Here is a 14,901-nt window from a genome sequence, read left to right as displayed (position 1 = left end):
CCTCCAAACCATCCCCAAAGCGGACCGTCCACTGACCCACCTTCGGTTTCCCACTGCTCCTCAGTGCCAAGCCGCACCTTCGGACGGAGAGTATTTCACCATAGAAGTCAGCAACCTCTTTGTAGTTCTGCTTCCCCCCCTTATCCCTCCTGCTGCTCCATCCACCCTCATCCCACATCCCCTCCCCTAGGCTGCCGGGGTAAAGAAAGGCCCCTCCGAGCAGCACAAAGCCTGGTGCTCCGAGGAAGCCGGTTCACCCCGCGCAGGCCGCACACATACTCCACGGCCACGGCCCTTTCGGCCCAACCAGACCCGGACGCGGGGGACAGAGGGAGGGTCAGGAGGTGGTGTCGCGGCGAGGAAGGAAGGGACGGGCAAGACAGAAGAGAGGGCGGTGATAGGCCCCTGGGGGGCTCTGTCGGATGCGCCCCCAGCCCCCAGAGGCCCTGGGTCCAGAGGAGCGCAGTGCGCCCCCACCAGCATCACACCCGTCCTTTCTCCGACCTGTTCGTGGTGAAACAATCGCTCCGCCAGCGTCTGCGGCAGCTGCCAGTGGTTCTGACACTGCAGGAATGCACAGTCCCGGGGAAAGGCTCGGCATCCCAGGGAGGGGCGCGGGCGGGCTGAGGGCCAGGTTCTTAGAGGCATAGAAGATGCTGGGGCGTGTAAGGGAGCCGGACCAGATGACGCTCCTGGGAGGAGGTACCGACCCACTCCTCCAGCAACACCGGGCAGCGTCCCCTGCCTCCCCCAGCCCCCAAACCAGGCAGCCTCCGGCCACACACACACGCGCGCGCCTGGCTGGCGAGCTGCGGCTCTAAAGATGCTCAAAGCCCAGGTCTTCCCGAATCCCCCGGCCCCGGGCACGGCAGCCCACCCTGCTCTCCCGCGAAGGGCTGGGCAGGAGGGCGACGGCCCTCGGCCTCTCCCTTTCCGATTCCAGGATCGGACAGGATGGGGTGCGGAGACTCGGTGCCCCCAGCCCTGCCCACCGGAGCATCCCAAGTCGCGCGGGGCCTCCTTCACCAACCCGGTCCGCCCCCCACCCACGGCAGTGGGTCGGTCCGGATTAAAGGTCGCCCCCCGCGACGGCACCTGTGCGGGTCCTGGCAGAGGGAGGCGGATCACGGAGCTCAGCTGGACACCCCCATCCAAGGGCCGCGGCGAGCGGCCGGAGCGCAGCGGCAGCGGCAGCGGCAGCGGCGAGCCAGCGAGCGCTCCCAGCGCAGCTCCGCCGGCGCCCGGCTCTCGGCTCCCCTCCTCCACTCCGCCCCCTCCGCCCCCTCCCCGCGCTCGTGCCCGGGCTCCGGGTAGGGCGGGGGAAGGTGGCGCGCGCCGGGCACCCGCACAGCGGGCACGCGCAGGACCCGGACGTCATCTTCTCGTTAACATTCCTTGCTTTCCTTGGTGCATGTGGCTTGCCTTTATGAATATTTATGACTACTATTTCTCTTTCCTCCCCACTACCCTTTAGCGCTGGCCTTTCTGCTTCGCTCATGAATATTCAAAAGCTCAAGATGCGTACTTGCAGTAACTCCCAGGGTGGGTTTCTCACCAGGAGGGCCGGGCACTGTAGCTTCCTCATGAAAGCGTAGGCGGGTGGCCAAATGGATGGGCGGGGTGCGCAGGCGGATGCCCGCAGACACACTCAAAGACCTCCCTGGACTTTCTGGACTCCCCGTTTTATTCTGCTGCTGACTGGCGTGAGCAAGCTGAGGCATGCCTACAACCCACTCGAGATTTCAAAAGTAATAAACGCTTTTAGCACCCAAAGATGCAGGGTAGAGGTTGGCTTCAGGCCAAGAAAGCTGCAAACATTTCCACTATCCATCTGCAGGACTTTTTCGTGGGTCCCACACAGAAACTCTGTACCAGTTAAACATTAACTCCTCAGTCCTTCTCTGCAGCCCCTGGTAACCACCATTTCACTTTCTGTCTCAATGAATTTGGCTATTCTAAGTACCTGTTGTCAGTGGAATCATTTGTCCTTTTGTGTCTGTCTTATTTTCCTTAACATAAGGCTTTCAAGGTATATCCGTATTATAGCATGTGGAAGCATTCTATTTCCATTTAAGGCTGAGTGATATTCCATTGAATGTACATAAAACAAGCTCCCCAGGTGGCTCAAGTGTAAAGAATCCACCTGGCAACATAAAATACTCAGGCAGGGGACGCGGGTTCTATCCCTGGGTTGGGGAGATCCCCTGGAGGAGGAAATGACAACCCACTTCAGTATTCTTGCCTAGAGAATCCCATGGAGGGAGGAGCCTGCTGGGCTACAGTCTATGGGGTCATGAAAGAGTCAGACCCATCTATTCTTTCATCTATGGGCACCTGGGTTGTTTCTGCCTTTCAGCTGTTGAATATAGGGGTACACTTTTCAGGCAACATTTTAAAAATATTGTTCTATGACCTGTGCTAGACGTTGGGGAGGTAAAAATTCAGGCCTGTCTTCAAGAGGTGCAAAATTTAGCCATCAGTTTCCAAATTCTGCTACTTGGAACCAGTAGTGGTTGAAAAGTGTCTTTCCCCAAATTTATATCCACCTAGAACCTCAGAATGTGATCTTTTTGGAAACAGGATCTTTACAGATATAGTTAGTTTAAAAGAGGCTATAGTGGATTAGGGTGGTCCTCACGATGGTGTGATCACTCACCTAGAGCCAGACATCCGGGAATGTGAAGTCAAGTGGGCCTTAGAAAGCATCACTATGAACAAAGCTAGTGGAGGTGATGGAATTCCAGTTGAGCTATTTCAAATCCTCAAAGATGATGCTGTGAAAGTGCTGCACTCAATATCCTAGCAAATTTGGAAAACTCAGCAGTGGCCACAGGACTGGAAAAGGTCAGTTTTCATTCCAATCCCAAAGAAAGGCAATGCCAAAAAATGCTCAAATTACTGCACAATTGCACTCATCTCACATGCTAGTAAAGTAATGCTTAAAATTCTCCAAGCCAGGCTTCAGCAATACGTGAACCGTGAATTTCCAGATGTTCAAGCTGGTTTTAGAAAAGGCAGAGGAACCAGAGATCAAATTGCCAACATCCACTGGATCACCAAAAAAGCAAGAGAGTTCCAGAAAAACATCTATTTCTGCTTTATTGACTATGCCAAAGCCTTTGACTGTGTGGATCACAATAAACTGGAAAATTCTTCAAGAGATGGGAATACCAGACCCCCTGACCTGTCTCTTGAGAAACCTGTATGCAGGTCAGGAAGCAACAGTTAGAGCTGGACATGGAACAACAGACTGGTTCCAAATAGGAAAAGAAGTATGTCAAGGCTGTATATTGTCACCGTGCTTATTTAACTTATATGCAGAATACATCATGAGAAATGCTGGGCTGGAAGAAGCACAAGCTGGAATCAAGATTGCCGGGAGAAATATCAATAACCTCAGATATGCAGATGACACCACCCTTATGGCAGAAAGTGAAGAGGAACTAAAAAGCCTCTTGATGAAAGTGAAAGAGGAGAGTGAAAAAGTTGGCTTAAAGCTCAACATTCAGAAAACTAAGATCATGGCATCTGCCCATCACTTCATTGGAAACAGATGGGAAAACAGTGGAAACAGTGTCAGACTTTATTATTTGGGGCTCCAAAATCACTGCAGATGATGATTGCGGCCATGAAATTATAAGACGCTTACTCCTTGGAAGGAAAGTTATGACCAACCTAGATAGCATATTAAAAAGCAGAGACATTAGTTTGTCAACAAATGTCCATCTAGTTGAGGCTATGGTTTTTCCAGTAGTCATGTATGGATGTGATAGTTGGACTATAAGGAAAGCTGAGCGTAGAAGAATTGATGCTTTTCAACTGTGCTGTTGGAGAAGACTCTTGAGAGTCCCTTGGACTGCAAGGAGATCCAACCAGTCCATCCTAAGGGAGATCAGTCCTGGGTATTCATTGGAAGGACTGATGTTGAAACTGAAACTCCAATACTTTGGCCACCTCATGCGAAGAGTTGACTCATTGATGTTGGAAAGGATTGGGGGCAGGGGGAGAAAGGGACAACAGAGGATGAGATGGCTGGATGGCATCACCAACTCGATGGACATGAGTTTGGGTAAACTCTGGGAGTTGGTGATGGACAGGGAGGCCTGGCGTGCTGCCGTTCATGGGGTTGCAAAGAGTCAGACACGACTGAGCGACTGAACTGAACTGAAATGCAATGACTGGTATCCTCATAAGAAGAAAGGACACAGAGAAATAGGAAAGAAGCTACGTGATGATGGAGGCAGAGATGGAAGTGATACAACTACCAGCCAAGAGATGCCAAAGAATGCCAGGAGCCACGGGAAGCATTCTTTCCCAGAGCCTTCAGAGGGTGTGTGGCCCTGCTGACACTTTGATTTTGGACTTCTAGTCTGCAGCACCGTGAGACTGTAAATTTCTCCTATTTTAAGCCATCAGCTTGTGGTAATTTTTTACAGCAGTGCTAGGGAATTAATGCAGACTTTGGTGGTGGAGTGCTCCTGTGACAAATATTTAGGACTTCCCTGGTGATCTGGGCTTCCCCGGTGGCTCAGACGGTAAAGAATCTGCCTGCAATGCAGGACACCTGGGTTCAATCCCTCCGTTGGGAAGATCCCCTGGAGGAGGTCATGGCAATCCATTCCAGTATTCTTGCCTGGAGAATCCCATGGACAGAGGAGCCTAGAGGGTTACAGTCTATGGGGTCGCAAAGAGTTGGATACGACTGAGCGGCTAACACACACTGTCTCTGGTGGTCCAGTGGTGAAGACTCTGAGTTCCTAATGCCTGGGGGATGGGTTCCATCACTGGTGGGGAACTAATACCCCACATGCTGCACAGTGCAGCTAAAAAAAAAGAGTTTAATGCAGAAATGGCTTTGGAATTGGGGAAAAGATAGAAGCTAGAAGAACTGTGAGACGCATGACAGAAAAAGCCTAGGTTGCCTTGAAGACATTGTTGGTAGAAATGTGGGTTAAAGGGCAATTCTGGCAAATGCTCAGAAAAAAAAAAAATGAATTATAGAGAAAGCTTCTACCATCATAGAGAGTACCTGTATTGTCATGAGCAGAATGTTGCTAAAAATATGAATGTTAAAGTGCTTCTCATAATTATGGTCTCAGATGGAAATGAGGAACATGTTATTAGAAACTGGACAAAAGGCAATCTGGTTAGAAAGTGGCAGAAAGCGTGGCTGGAATGTCTTTTGCTGTTGAGTGGTGAATAGATTTGTAAGCAATGAACTTAGATATTTAGCTGAGGAGATGTTTAAAGTGTGGAGGATGTGGCCTGGTTTCTCCTTGCTGCTGATGTTAAAATGCAATGAGGATGATGGCCTGGACACCCTTTGCTCCTAAGCATCAAATTGCATGTAACATTTCTGAGAATGTTATACCAACAGAAACATTGCCAGCCTGAACTAAAAGGCACAGAGATGGAACACAGTAAAGGCAGACTGTTAAGACTTCTGAAATTTCATGTGCAAGAAATAGGCTGATAGAGGTGAACGTTATCCTTCGAGAAAAAGGAAGAATGACTCTGAGGGCAGAGCCAAAAGGTTGGAGCTTAGAGCCTCCAAGAATTATGCTCAGTCCTTGAAACCTCATGGAACTTGCCCTACTGGGTTTTGAGCTGGCTTTACACTAGTAATCTCTTATCTTCTTTCATTTTCTCCCTTTCTGAATGGGAAAGTCTATCCTTTGTCTTACCATCCTATTTTGGAAGCAGATCAGTTTCACGGGTCCAGAAATGGAGAGGAATTTTGCCCTAGGATATACAACACCCAGTGCGTGCTTAGTCATTCAGTCGTGTGTGACTCTGCAGCCCCATGGACTGTAGCTCCACCAGGCATCTCTGTCCATGGGATTTTCCAGGCAAGAATACTGGAGTGGGTTGCCATTTTCTTCTCCATTCTAGAGCTTTAAAAGTTTCTAAATATATGACACTCCCAATGGACAAAGGTATATGTGCTTTAAAGAAGATAAAAAGTGTTTTAAGCAAAGCTCTACGATTGCTATCGGAGTAGGAAGTGGTACCCCACTCCAGTATTCTTGCCTGGAGGGTTCCATGTGCAGGGACGCCTAGCAGGCTATAGTCCATGGGGTCAGGGACTCAGACATGACTGAGAGACATGCAAGATTGCTATGTGATAGTGGAGAATAGAGTAGGGAGTTTCCCAAAAGGTCCCCTAACTTAGACCAAGGGTTCTCAAACCCAGCACTGTTGTATTTTGAGCTGAGTGGCTGTCCTTGGGGGCTGTCCTGGACGCTGTAGGATGTTTTAACAGCATCCATGACCCATACATGCCAGTAGCAACCTCCTAGCTGTAACAACCAAAAATGTTTCCAGACTGGACTTGTAGGGCTGGAAAAAAAAAAAAAATTGCCCCAGCTGAGAACCACTACCTTTGATATAAATCTTTCAGGAGTAAACATTCTGCTAGGATGGTGCTGCTTTTCCTACATAGAGAATTAGCAGGACTAAAGCCTAGACACACACACCTTTTAAGTATGAAAAATTAAGACTGGGTTAGAGGTGAAAACCACTGATTGTTGACAATACAGGGTAAACAACCACCCCTGAAATTTCACCAAAAACATTCTATGGTCTTATTTTAGTTCCTGAACTGAACTTATTTTAGTTCTAAATTTACTTGATGGAATCAAAGAATCTTAGCATAAATAGAGCATTTAAAGGTCATTTGGTCTAATCACTCACCTGATGCAGAACCAATGTCCTTCTAGATTATGTTATACACAGCTTCTACTTAAATGCCTTTCATGATGAGAAACTTGACTTTACAGGGCTGCCCATTCCTTTTTTTTTAAAACGGTTTTCAAGGCTAGAAATGGCTTTTTAAATTTAGAAATTCAGTGATAATACGATATGTATTGTGCTCATTGTATTTGATCTTCCTTAAAAGGATCCTTCTTGAAGAAGCCAGTTTTCCATGACATTCTGGAAATGAGCTGCTAAATTTTTATTGAAAACTTATATCTATCACACCCCAGCAAATAAAGATGAGATCATCACACCTGCTAACACTGTAAGATTACTTGATATTTCTATCACTGGTAGTTCTTGAACAGCAACATTCAGTTTGAGCCTATATTCATCTCCATCCTCAAGCTCCAGGGTTAATTAAACTCCCTGATTTGTTTCCACAAGGGAAATGGAACATTCCCCAAGATTCAAATTCCATTCATAACCATCTAGTCAGCAAGTAATTACTCCCTACCACAAAGCACATGCACCAAGAACAAGACTATATTACTTTCAAAAAGAATAAGCAGTATTATAAAAACTGACAATAAATCACACCCAAGAACGATGATAAACTCCAGAATAGTCACTTCTGTTTTCTGATGAAAAAGGACAAAATACATGAGCTAGTTGGCAAATAAAGAATGAGATTCCTTAAGATCCTGAAGAATCTCATCCCTTAAAGAATGAGATTTCCCTTGGACATGCTGTAAGTGTAAATGTGATGACAGCTTTTTTATTCTAGAAATGAGTTAGATGTTTCAAGAAAGGAGAACTACAAATTTTAATAGGAAAACGTAAATGATGTCCCCAGTGTGAGGAAAGCTTTCATGTCTACAGTGGTCAAAAAGAAAGGTCCTGGATTTCCCTATTGGTACAGTGGATAAAAATATGCCTGCCAGTGAAAGGGACACAGGTTCAATCCCGGGTTGGTCCAGGAAGATTCCACATGCCTCCGAGCAACTAAGTCCGTGCGCCACAACTACTGAGCTCAATCTCCAAAGCCCACAAGCCACAACTACTGAGGTCCCTGCACCCTAGAGCCTGCATGCCACAACTACTGACGTTTATGTGCCTAGAGCTGATGCTCTGCAACAAGAGAAGCCACCACAACGAGAAATCCGTGCACCACAATGGAGAGTAGCCCTTCTCACTGCATCTAGAGAAAGCCCGCAGCAAAGCAGCAACAAAGACCCAGTGCGGCCAAAAATAAACAAAATAAAATAAAGGTCATTAATCTTCCTTTCTCAGTGGCTACTAAGTGATTCATTAGCGCAAATCAGCATGTGCTCTGGGTGAATGGGGACAGAATAGACTGGCCTATTGTTGCCACCTCCTCACAATAGGAAAGAGCCTAGAGGCAGTGTCATGTGGGAAAGCCACTCATGACATGGTTCAGCTCCACAGGCTCACTTTTAGGTTAGCATTTAATTCTGTATGAGCCCCTCTCTAGTCCACTCAGGAACATCATTTGTATAAATCCCTGAAGATTGAGTCCCACCCCCTCAATCTCAAGGAACTTCTCTATTTTCTGCTATCCCCAGGATGCCCTGGTATTCAGAGACGTATCAGAAATAAACTTGAGGGAATCAAAATGCTAAAAAAAATTTTGCCGTTTCACTGCACCAGTCTAGCCATATAAAAATCACTTCACCTGCAGACCTCTAGAGACCAGCACACTCTGCAAATCCTGCCCTGTGCCATAGCCATCCTCTCTAAGGCACGGGTGACAACAGCGTTTTCAACTCTGAAAATGACGAGCAAAGAAGCCATCTCTTCCCCAAAGCCTCAGTTTTAAGTTAGTCTTTTTGGCAAAGTCATTGTAGCCAGGATTCATATAAGCCACCCTCTTCTAGTTGTCACATCCTGCAAGGTGACAGTTTGACCATATTGAACACCAAGGTCGAAGAAGAATGCTGGATTGGTGATGGTCAAGATTTTTCCCAGGATTTTCCTGGTGGTCCAGTAGCTAAGATTCTGCACTCTCAATGCAGGGGGCCCAGTTGGATCCCTTGTCAGGGAACTAGATCCCACATGCTGCAACTAAGAATTCCAAAGTCGAAACCTAAAGATCCTGCATGCTGCAACTAAGGCCCAGTACAGCCAAGTAAATAAATAACATAAAATAATTTTTTTAGTAAAATACACGGACCGAAATAAATTTTTTAATAAATAAATAAATAAATAAATAAATAAAAATACCGATATGACCCCGTATTGGGACTGAGTTTTGGAGAGCTATGAAAGGAAAAATTTATTTTTTTTTGGATATTGATCAGATCCCTGGAATGTGTGAGAAGGTGATGAGGCCAAGTACTAAAACTGTTGTTTTAGTTCCACATAGAATGAGTGTAAAACCAGAAGATTTGAGAGGCTTGGCAATCTATAAGCATTCAAAAATCTGCTGACTTCTTTTTTTTCAGATTTGCATATTCAAACAAATCTAGCTTCTTTATGGAGTAAGAATTTGTCTGTTGGGTATAATGACTGGACACTGGAAATGCAAAATGTATAAATCAGAGGAATCTCACTCATTACCCAGCCGCCGGGCTCCTCTGCCCATGGAATTCTCCAGGGAAGAATACTGGAGTGGGTAACCATTCCCTTCTCCAGGGGATCTTCTCAACCCAGGTCTCCAGCATTGCAGGTGAATTCTTTACCAGCTGAGCTACCAGGAAAGCTCCCATTAGAAAAGAAAGATTATCCCCAAATTTGATCATGGCAACTCTTTGCAGCTAAAAGATATCAATAGAAATTAATCTCAAACCCTTCGAGAAATCTTGTTTAGAACAGGAAACTATTTGTTCAGTGTTAAGTAATCTAGCTCTCTACTATTAATACTTGGAAGATCTAAGAAGAATTCCCAGTTTCATGTTTCACATAATTGTGTGATTATGGCTGATCTGATTATCTAGACCACATTAATGGAGAGGAAAACTAAAGGGAGGGCTTCCCCGGTGGCTCAGCGGTAAAGAATCCTCCTGCAATTCAGGAGACACAGGTTCAATTCCTGGTTTGGGAAAATCTCTAGTGGCATGGCAACTCACTCCAGTATTCTTGCCCAGAGAATTTCATGGACAGAGGAGCCTGGCAGGGTACAGTCCATGGGGTAACAAAGAGTTGGACACAACTGAATTGAGCACACAAGCACACAAACTAAAGCGAAGGGGCACAATTTATTTTAAATTAGGAAAAACTCCATAGGCTAGGAGTCTGGTATTTGAGATTTCAGTGTCAACGTTACCATTAGTGAGATTTGTGACTTAGAGAAAATTATTTAGGTTTTCTGAATCTTAGTCTCCTCTTTCATAATATTAATGTAAAGGGCTTCCAGTAAAATCTTATGTTACTCTTAAGTTTAATGAATCTAAAATCTATATTTTAAATTTATTTTTAAATTCTTATTGGAGTATAGTTGATTTATAACGTTGTGTTAGTTTCAGGTGTACAGCAAAGTAAATCAGCTATACGTATATACATATCCACCCTTCCTTAGATTTCATTCCTGTATAGGCATTTACAGAGTACTGAGGAGAGTTCCCTGCGCCCGACAGTGGGTTCTTATTAGTTATCTATTTTACAGACTGTGGTGTACGTGTATGTGTCAATCCTAGTCTCCCCCCATTATCCATCCCCACACCTTTCTTCTTAAAATCTCTATTTTCTTTCAAACCCATTCATGACATTTTGTTTAAATTGACTCCAAACTCACTTGGAGTGTCTTTATATATATATATATATATATATATATATACATATATATACGTATTGGAGAAGGCAATGGCACCCCACTCCAGTACTCTTGCCTGGAAACTCCCATGGACGGAGGAGCCTCGTAGGCTGCAGTCCATGGGGTCGCAAAGAGTCAGACACGACTGAGCGACTTCACTTTCACCTTTCACTTTCATGCATTGGAGAAGGCAATGGCAACCCACTCCAGTGTTCTTGCCTGGAGAATCCCGGGGACGGGGGAGCCTGGTGGGCTGCCGTCTATGGGGTCGTACAGAGTCGGACACGACTGAAGTGACTTAGCAGCAGCATATATGTATACATATTTGGCTGTGCTGGGTCCTCCTTGTGGTGCTTGGGCTCTCTAGTTGTGATGCTCAGGCTCAATAATTGCAGCTCGTGGACTCAGTAGTTATGGTGTATGGGCTTAGTAGTTCCATGGCATGTGGGATCCTAGCTCCCTGACCAAGGATTGAACTGGCATCCCCTGCATTGGAAGCACAGTCTTAACCACTGGACCACCAGGGAAGTCCTTGGAGTGTCTTTAAATATCTCTGCTTTTGTTTCTCCATGTGTAGACTCCTAAGTATTTCATAGAGATATTGTGAGAAAGAAAGATGATACAATGCTTAGTCGTACAGAACCCTAGGGAGAGAGCAAAGTAAATTAAATCTACAAATTAGCTCTAAATTCCATTTTATTCTGAGATTTCCTACAACTAAACCTCAGTTGCTACCCAGTCATGAAAATTATTTATATTCATTGGATGTTCTCTAATTTCCCCTGGTAGGGATTTTCCAAGGAAAGATATGGGACATCCAGTTAAATTTGAATTTCAGATAAACAGTGGATTTTTCTTTCAATCCCTGTCTTTGACTGTTTAAGAAATTTATTTATTTATTTTTGGCTGCACTGGGTCTTCATTGCTGTGCACAGGCTTTCTGTAGTTGCGGAGAGGGGGGGCTACTCTTTAGTTTTGGTGCACTGGCTTCTCACTGCAGTGGCTTTTCCTGTTGCAGAGCACAGGCTTCAGTAGTTGGCGGTTTCTGGGCTCTGGAGTGCAGGCTCAGTAGTTGTGGCATATACTGGCTTAGCTGCTCCACGGCACATGGAATCTTCCCAGACCAGGGATTGAACCCACGTCCCCTGCATTGTCAGGCAGATTCTTATCCACTGAGCCACCAGGGAAGTCCTAAAAAATGGATTAAAAAAAAAAAACAAAACTATCACAAATATTGCCTAAAATAGACTTATACAAAAAAATTAATCATTGTTTATCTGAAATTCAAATGTGACTGGGCACTCTCTGTATTTTTTCTGGGGACCCTACATCTACCCTTATCTTGGTAAAGGTAGGCAATTCCTAAATGGTGGTGTGTGTGTGATAATTTATTGACTTGTACACTTTTTAGAGTGGATAGCCTATCTCAGTAAAGTTTAAAACAATGTTTCTAAGGGATATTTTGATTGTCACTGAATAATAAGCTTGGCCTACATTTCATTGTCCCTCTCTACCTCTTCCTTTTCCACACTTCAAGAATATCTTTGTGGGGGAAAATAATCTTTTGTGAGCATCTCAGATGCCATATCTGGAAATATGCATGAGATTGACTATATTGTTCTACAGAGAGAGATGAGAGTAAGACTAAGGAGGAGAATAGGAATAAAGGAAAGTAGTCTGAGGGAAATTTAAAAAGAAATAATCATGTCAACCTGTCTTTCATATTTGTATTCTCTTTATCTGGTCATATGTAGGCCATGGGGCATGATAAAACTTATGAACTAAAACTTGATAAGTGCATACACCAAAAACTTATACCTGAATTCATCAATTCAGTTCAGTCGCTCAGTCGTGTCTGACTCTTTGCGACCCCATGAACTGCAGCATGCCAGGCCTCCCTATCCATCACCAACTCCCGGATCTTACTCAAACTCATGTCCATTGAGTCGGTGATGCCATCCAACCATCTCATCCTCTGTTGTCCCCTTCTCCTCCTGCCTTCAATCTTTCCCGGCATGAGGGTCTTTTCAAATGAGTCACTTCTTCGCATCAGATGGCCGAAGTATTGGAGTTTCAGCTTCAACATCAGTCCTTTCAATGAATATTCAGGACTGATTTCCTTTAGGATGGACAGGTTGGATCTCCTTGCTGTCCAAGGGACTCTCAATAGTCTTGTCCAACACCACAGTTCAAAAGTATCAATTCTTTGGCGTTCACCTGAATTCATAGCAACTTTTTTTATTAAAAAAATTTTTTTTATTTTGGCTGCACTGGGTCTTTGATGTCAGACACAAACTTTCTCTAGCTGCAGTCTGTGAGCTTAACTGCCCAGTAGCAAGTGGGATCTTAGTACCCAGACCAGGAATCAATCTGGAGCCCCCTGCATTGGGAGTTCGGAGTCTTAACCACTGGTCCACTAGGGAAGGCCCTCTCTAGGTTCTTTTGAGGTGATCAAAATCACCTCAAAAATCAGACGTTGCATACAACTCTGCAACTATACTAAAATCCACAGAATTGTACAACTTGAAAAGTGTGAATTTAATGATACATAACTACGTCTCAATAAAGTTGCTTTTGTAAAAGTCAATGTATTAAAGCCATGTTTAAAAACAATTGAACTATATGAAGATCTTTTACTTTTATCTAGTTTGTTTCACTTTTTCTATTTCATATTCAGTGTTCCCATTTCATTTAGTTTATGTTCTCTAATTTCTCCATCTCATTTTTTTAAAAGTTCTTTCTCAAGCCTTTATCAAGTGTAGAAGAGCTCTTGTATACATATATGTAAATAATTTGTAATATATATATTTCAGAAATCTTATGAATTTTTCTAACTAAAAAATTAATGGCATAAAAAAAGTCAATGCATTAAAAAAAAAAAAAATTGGTCAAATCTCAGGTGATGCTACAGAACCAGACAAAGAGAGCCTGTTCTAAAGAGCCAGCAGTGTTAAGTAGCTGTTATTTGTGTGCCTGACACGCAAGGAGCTTCAATTACTATTACTATTTATTAAAGTTCTTAATCTCGTTTCATTTCCACAATGGCCTTATAGAGTGTTATTATCCTGTGTCTTAGGAAAGGGGGAAATGGACTCCGAGAGACTAATCTGCTTGAGGCACACACAGGAAAGTACCATGCAGGGCAGCATCTGACTCCACGGTGCAGGGTAGCCCCAGGTCACACCTATCGGCCAGAGAAACCCAGAAAGCCAGGGACTCTAGCTCAGCCAAGCAACAGAACCAACAGGGCACTGCCAGCTACTTACTTCTTCTTCTCCAGTCGAAGTACTTTCTCCCTAGTGGATCTTGTTTTGTTTTTACTACATTCTCAGCCATCCACCCGCCAAGCAGGAGACTCAGATTCGATTCTTGGGTCAGGAAGATCTCCTGGAGAATGGCAACCCACTCCAGTATTCTCACGTGGAGGATCCCATGGACAGAGGAGCCTGGTAGGCTAAAATCCAAAAGGTCGGGCATGACTTAGCGACTAAACAACAACAGCCTTCCTTAACCTTTTCTCTTTTTCTAAACTTTAAACATTTTATTTTGTATTGGAGTATAGCCGAATAAAAAATGTTATGGTAGTTTGAAGTGGAGAGCAAAGGAACTCAGCCATACATATACATGTATCTGTTCTCCCCAAACCCTCCTCCCATCAATAGCCTTCCTTAATCATATTGCACAGATTTGTTTCTTGCTTTAGAGGCTGCTTGGAAATTTCCTTGCCCCTAGACGTCTTTAACAAAAGATTCTTGGACTCTCAGAGCCTAACTACAGCTCCACATGGTATTTTGCCTGCAATCAGAATTTAGTGTTAGAATGTGCTCACATAAAATGCTTCACTCTTTGTCTCCCAGCCCCCCTGCCCCTGCTGAGCCATGCCATAGAATAAAAAAGCATCAGTAGGTCTAGGACCTGGTGTCCAGTTTGGCTTACAGCTGTGGCCCAAGCTCCTCCTGAACTGGACTATGAAGTGAGGTTTAAACTCTCATCAGGGGCTTCTCCTTGGGGCCATCTAGAGAGCTGGGCATTTTTTCTGCTCCTTTTCTCGCCTCAGCGGGAAGAAAGCCGGCTCACTCCCTCCCTTCTGCCATAGAACTACCTCCTACCACTCCCATCCTCCTCCCCTTGCTGCCTTTCCCTGGGGCTGCCAGGTTGCCATGCCAATAAGGTTCCCATGGTTACTAAGAAGTGCTGCTGCATTCCCATAGGCAGCACCTACCTAACAAAAGAGAAAAGGAGACCAGCATGGCCCCCAGGGCAAAAAAAAAGCGGGGGGAGGGGGACCAAAGGGGATCTCAGTCCAGGGGATGTTGAAGGACAGATTTGTTTATCTTTGATGTTTCCAGGCTGGACCTTGGACCAAGTCCTGCGGCTTCCACTCAAGTTCTCTCTTCCTTAAACCTAGGGAGAGAGGCACCCAGCAGTAGTTC

General features: G+C 44.8%; 1 protein-coding gene across 11 annotated transcripts in view; it reads right to left on the bottom strand.

Moving 5' to 3' along the window:
• Positions 1-14,611, bottom strand: part of FEZ1 (fasciculation and elongation protein zeta 1) — a 55,341-nt gene extending 40,730 nt beyond the window's left edge. For 2 of the 11 annotated variants that reach the window (XM_081535135.1, XM_081535140.1), the window contains exons 1-2: positions 14,384-14,611; positions 13,735-13,922 (exon numbers count right to left, since the gene is read on the bottom strand). The gene's annotated coding sequence lies outside the window, so the exon portion shown is untranslated. Of the gene's footprint in view, positions 1-40; positions 942-1,095; positions 1,270-13,734; positions 13,923-14,383 lie in introns of those variants that run through there. The other 9 variants (XM_081535134.1, XM_081535141.1, XM_081535133.1 and 6 more) reach the window with 6 other exon arrangements.
• Between the last annotated feature and the right edge of the window lie 290 nt (positions 14,612-14,901).

Source organism: Giraffa tippelskirchi, chromosome 10 (assembly GCF_054371585.1).
Source record: "Giraffa tippelskirchi isolate mGirTip1 chromosome 10, T2T-mGirTip1v1.2.pri, whole genome shotgun sequence".
Taxonomy (NCBI): domain Eukaryota; kingdom Metazoa; phylum Chordata; class Mammalia; order Artiodactyla; family Giraffidae; genus Giraffa; species Giraffa tippelskirchi.
The sequence above is the reverse complement of the archived record's forward strand: the minus strand, read 5'-3'. Positions and strand labels throughout refer to the sequence as shown.